We start from the raw sequence: 6,153 nt of genomic DNA, 5'->3' as shown, positions 1-6,153 counted from the left end.
TCACTAGATCCATTGAGGAGACAAGCAAAACCTGATGAAAGACCTGTCAGTTAGCAATAAACGTAATGGCCTCTGATTTCTCTGTTGCATAAATAAATGAAATAAGGCATGGTGCTAAAACTGAAACAAGTGTCACACTATCGTGATAGGCACCGCCTTAATTGCAGTAATATAAAGCCAAAACTGTCGGAAATCGAATGAAACCGTACCAAAAAGTAAAAGTAATGGACAGCTGTAAAGTAAAACGGGAAAACTACCTCTATTAAAAGGGCAATACGTACAGAGTACCTTAATCTTGAATAACGACGAACTCATTACACGAAAAATGCTATAAATAAGATGCCCAATATAATATGCCCTCGTAAGAATCAGTCTTAATATAAAATAAACATCAATTAAATGATAGAAGTATGAAGCAACATTTATGCATTATCCAGCGTCAACAAAGCAGAAAATATGAGATGAAAAGGTCAAATATGAAAGCAATAAAATAACAGGCGGATTCGGATTAACATAGGAGAACGCCAGACAAGAAAGGTTACAAGAAGCAATGACATACACAAACACAAACGCAGAAAACATCCACTCATCAACCGGCACATAAAAGAAACGTACACAAAGGCGAGAACAGTCGCCAGAGCTTATGTACGAACATTGTCACGCTCATACTATATAACGCAAAAGAGAATTCTACGTAACGAAAACAGAGGGTTTAGTATACGAAAAAGCGAAGCATCACGGACTACAAGAATATAAGCGTGAACTCAGAATGGCTGTGAAAACAACTAAATATGTAACCTCATGTTGTATAGTAAGAAACTAGTGCTTTCCGTAGCTGTATGTCCCATGGGTCAACCACTTATAAATGTTAACTATTTACATAATTTCAACATCATACGTTACAATGTAATTTCTCTACTGCAGATAGATTTTTACACATTCTCCATGATATCGTAGAGAACTTCTGGTTTTAAATTTTCTTGTGTTTTGTACCTTTTGTTCTAGTTTTAAAATTCGTTTCTTTTTTTTTTGTTCGATATAATTCACGTGTAATAGGACATGGGAATCACAGTTACATGCTACAAAAAAGAAAAAAAGCACTCCATCTTCAGGCCACAAGTGGCCCATCGGGACCATCCGACCGCCGTGTCATCCTCATTTGAGGACGCGGATAGGAGGAGCGTGTGGTCAACATACCGCTCTCCCGGTCGTTATGATGATTTTCTTTGACCGGAGCCGCTACTATTCGGTCGAATAGCTCCTCAATTGGCATCACGATGCTGGGTGCACCCCGAAAAATGGCAACAGCACATGGCGACCCGGATGGTCACCCATCAAAGCGCCGGCCACACCCGACAGCGCTTAACTTCGGTGATCTGACGGGAACCAGTGTATCCATTGCGGTAAGACCGTTGCCGCAAAAATAGAAACGGAAATTACTTTTTTATCTGAAGTCCTTCCTTTGACCTAAATGCAAGGTTCACTTCTAGTTTTCTAGTCTTTTTAATGATTATTGTAATCCTTCGCATTTCAGAAACATTGCTAGTGTTAGTTTTCTTTATTCATTTATCATGTTTATGCATTCATTATTTCAGTTCCCTATTTTTCAATATTTATATATTGAGACAGATTGTATTCAAGCCGTTTCGTTACAGTACGACCACTATACGTGATACCATCGTTAGTAGGATATGACTCAGCGTACTTTTTCAATAAAGGCTTTTCTCATTAATATAATATGAGGACATTTACTTTACTTCATAATTTTATGTTAGCTTTGTATTTTATGCCGTTTCTTTTAATACAGTTGATGGGTACATGACAATTTTGTTACCAATGTTTGCATATCACGCACTTTAGTTTAGCATCTTGATATCTGTCAGCTCTCTTCTTATACTTTTGACCAATGTACATATATGGTTAATTTAGTTTAAATAATGACATTTGGTGTTGCATATCATATTTGTTTTCTACTTGAAGCTTGATTTTTGTCGATTTGTACAGGTGTTTGAAGATGGTGCCAATGTGGCTAAGAAATTGGTAGTGTGATGAAATAATTAATAAAATTACGGCTGTCGGTATTTCTTCAAGTCTTTACCAGCGGCAGTCCCATACCATTTATACAAGCCACAACTGCAGAAACAAACTACTTTCTTCCATAGCCCCATAGTCCCAATTTTATGTCTTTGGCACCACGTTTAGATGTGACGGGCATTTGAATCAGTGATGAGTGGTTTTGGAATTCCTATGCGCCCTGAATTTCCTGCTTATGGATACCCTCCCCCCCTCCCCCCTCTCCCCCTCCCCCCCCCTCCCCCCCTCCCCCTCCCCCCCTCCCCGTCTCCCCCCTCCCCCAACCCTCTCGTGTTGTATTGGTGCTGAAAGGGTTCACGAGAGTGATATTCAGTTGTACAATAACTTTTGCAGCTGTTGGCCTCTTATTTTTTGTCACAGTGCTCTTCAGTGACAGTCTGTCACGATCAATCAACGTACACTTTGTAAGTATGCTGTTTGGGTTTTTATATTGGTAACGCCACGTAGCGCTCTGTATGAAAATCACTGACTCTGCTGCGTGCAATTTGTGGCTGGTTGGCATTCTTGAAATATTCGCTATTGTAGTGTTGGGTAGTTGGATGTGAACAGCGCGTAGCGCTGCGCAGTTGGAGGTGAGCCGCCAGCAGTGGTGGATGTGGGGAGAGAGATGGCAGAGTTTTGAGAGCAGACGATCTGGACGTGTGTCTCCATCAAAATCTTTCATTTGATAAGTATGCCTATCAGTAGTTAATGTCTTGAGTACTTAGAATCTTTCATTTAGCTGGCAGTATTGGCGCTCGCTGTATTGCAGTAGTTTGAGTAACGAAGATTTTTGTGAGGTAAGTGATTCATGTAAGGTATAGGTTATTGTTAGTCAGGGCCATTCTTTTGTAGGGATTATTGAAAGTCAGATTGGGTTGCGCTAAAAATATTGTGTGTCAGTTTAGTGATGTCTGAGTACGTTCAGTTTTGCTCAGCTGTTTGAAAATCAAATAATGTAAGAGGTTTATCATCACAGTAATTCATAAATTTCTCTAAGCGGACGTTTCAACTATGTGATCAACTTTTCTAAGGGTATGTTTCAAGCTGCGCGGGATTAGCCGAGCGGTCTGAGGCGCTGCAGTCATGGACTGTGTGGCTGGTCCCGGCGGAGGTTCGAGTCCTCCCTCGGGCATGGATGTGTGTGTTTGTCCTTAGGATGATTTAGGTTAAGTAGTGTGTAAGCTTAGGGACTGATGGCCTTAGCAATTAAGTCCCATAAGATTTCACACACATTTGAACATTTTTTGAGCATTGATGTTACAACTTCTGCCCGCGTTGTGACCTAGCGGACGATGTTTTGCTCTTTCCGTGTAGGCGGTATAAATCTTCGATACGGTGCCTCTTGAAACACCCGACAGTTCGGCCACCTTAATTGCAGAAACATCCACCATACAAGCACCAAAGATTTGGCTATGTTCGAATTCACTTGGCTACGACACGATGCACTAGCGACTGACAATTGCAACGTATAGACGACATTGCACAGGTGCCGTTCGTGGTCAAATACAACAGCGCTGCCAGCAGGCTCGGCTAATATCTTCAGTGTTCCCATATCGTTGTCCAACCCCCTGTAATGTTTCATTATATACAGATGTAGATGTTGTTACCCCTAACTACTTTGTTAGGTTGTGCCGAAATGCTAATCATTTGCATATCCAACAGTGTGATAGACGGCTTTGCAAGTAGACGTTAGTAGCGTATCGCCTTCATGGTGTTGTAATTCTACAGACCAGCACTGCATGCTGTAATAACTGATATCTCTTGCCCCTCGCAGTACGTCGCAAGTATCTGTCTTTCTTCGTTTTGGACTATGTAGCATGTAGCAGTTCTTTCTGTTTTGTCGTCCAATAAAGGACGTCGGTATTAGATCTTTTCAATATCCAGGCTACAGGGAAGTCGCGGAGACAGAAATCCATTTCAAAGGGTGTATTTAGTTCAATGCTTGGACGAAAATTCCTACTTTCACAGCTCTAAAGGACGGTAAATAATGTGTAGGATTCTGTTTCTCAGTTGCAGACCTTAATCTGATCTCGTGAGCAGTTTTCTCATATTAAACAACTGAGCCCTGGGACTTGCTCGTATAGCGTAACCCGCTGTAGCCTAGCTGACGAGACAGGGAGATGCGCTAGACTCGGTTCGCAACCGCGCGGCCAGTTAACGACCGTTCAGCCTGGGGTGTGGTTTTTAGGCGGTTCTCCACGCTCGTCGAGGCAAATGCTTGGCTGGTTCCCAAATTCCGCCTCAGAGAATTACGATACACTGCCAGTTAAAACACGATCACACACAGATTCACAAACAATTGGCGACCACGACTTCCCTCCCTGTGGTTCCCTTGGTGGTGGTGACGCCAGAAAGGGCTTCTGGCCACAAAGTAAATAACAAAATAAAATTTGCCGAATCCTGAAAAAGCGGACCCCGCACTAGACGCAAAAACGCTATCGAAAAAAGGATGATGACGAATTGTTTACTGGCGTGTTCAGTTCTGGATTTTATCTTGTTGGTTGCAAGTTGTGCCTAAGTGTTAGGTTGGTGCGTAAGTTCCTAGAGGTTCTGATTTGTGGCGTGCTGGTATTCCGGTTGCTATGGGTTTTTTTACCGATTGTCATTTTTTATTTATAGTTCAGTGTTGCTGTTTGAGTTCAAATACTATCGTTTCGTCCTTTGGAGATGGTGAGTGGAGCTGTGGACGCAGCGCGAAGAGCCAACTGGAGAAATCGTAACAGATCCAACATAGTCTTCTGTTGAAGCCGACTGCCGAACGAATCTACTGCCGCAAACAAACATTGCGCGCAAGGATCGTGAAGATAAGATACGAGAAATTAGGACTCATACGGAGGCATACAGACAGTCGTTTGTTCCTCGCTGTGTTTGCGAGTGGAACTGGAAAGAAAACGACAGGTAGTGGTACGGGGTACCACCGCTGCGTACCTTACGGCGACTTGCGGAGAATCTACTCCTGTAGATTTAGATGTACATGTTTGAGTTCAATAGTGCGATGTCAGCAGCGGTGGCAGCCAGAAACATTTGTAGGGTGTGGAAAAATTTCCGCTACCAGTCACAATAAAAGGTTATTTGTTTGTCACACGACCGGTTTCGGGCTTGCGCCCATCCCCAGGTATTTATACAGTGACCTCCAGCAATATAAACATGTACATGAATGTATAAACACCTGAGGATGGGCGCAAGCCCGTAACCAGTCGTGTGACAAATAAATAACCTTTTATTGCGACACCCTATAAAGAAACAGTCACGGAGTTCAACAGCATCCACTATGGATAAATTTCAGAAACATCTGTGCCGTGAATTGGGATAGTGTTAGTGGACAAAGCACGGGAAGAAAATGGTTTTCTCGTTTCAAGTAAGACTGTCATGGCATTAATGACTCTCCATGTTCAGGAAGATCTTCGAGGTTTGATGAAGATTGTTATACCCATTAATCCGCAATAATCCACATCAGTGTACTCGAGAACTGGCAGACAGGATGGACTGTGATCATTTCACCATCGTGTGACATTTGCATGTAATGGAGAAGGTTCGAACATCGGTTCTACATCTACATTCTACATTTATACTCCGCAAGCCACCCAACGGTGTGTGGCGGAGGGCACTTTACGTGCAACCGTCATTACCTCCCTTTCCTGTTCCAGTCGCATATGGTTCGCGGGAAGAACGACTTCCGGAAAGCCTCCATGCGCGCTCGAATCTTTCTAATTTTGCGTTCGTGATCTCCTCGGGAGGTATAAGTAGGTGGAAGCAATATATTCGATACCTCATCCAGAAACGCACCCTCTCGAAACCTGGACAGCAAGCTACACCGCGATGCAGAGCGCCTCTCTTGCAGAGTCTGCCACTTGAGTTTGCTAAACATCTTCGTAACGCTATCACGCTTACCAAATAACCCTGTGACGAAACGCGCCGCTCTTTTTTGGATCTTCTCTATTTCCTCTGGTACGGATCCCACACTGATGAACAATACTCAAGTATAGGCCGAACGAGTGTTTTGTAAGCCACCTCCTTTGTTGATGGACTACATTTTCTAAGCACTCTCCCAATGAATCTCAACCTGGCACCCGCCAT

General features: G+C 43.0%; 1 pseudogene; it reads right to left on the bottom strand.

The window, feature by feature from the left end:
- Positions 1-1,299: 1,299 nt before the first annotated feature.
- LOC126424932 (5S ribosomal RNA) lies at positions 1,300-1,417 on the bottom strand (annotated as a pseudogene).
- Between the last annotated feature and the right edge of the window lie 4,736 nt (positions 1,418-6,153).

Source organism: Schistocerca serialis, chromosome 1, assembly GCF_023864345.2.
Source record: "Schistocerca serialis cubense isolate TAMUIC-IGC-003099 chromosome 1, iqSchSeri2.2, whole genome shotgun sequence".
Taxonomy (NCBI): domain Eukaryota; kingdom Metazoa; phylum Arthropoda; class Insecta; order Orthoptera; family Acrididae; genus Schistocerca; species Schistocerca serialis.
The sequence above is the reverse complement of the archived record's forward strand: the minus strand, read 5'-3'. Positions and strand labels throughout refer to the sequence as shown.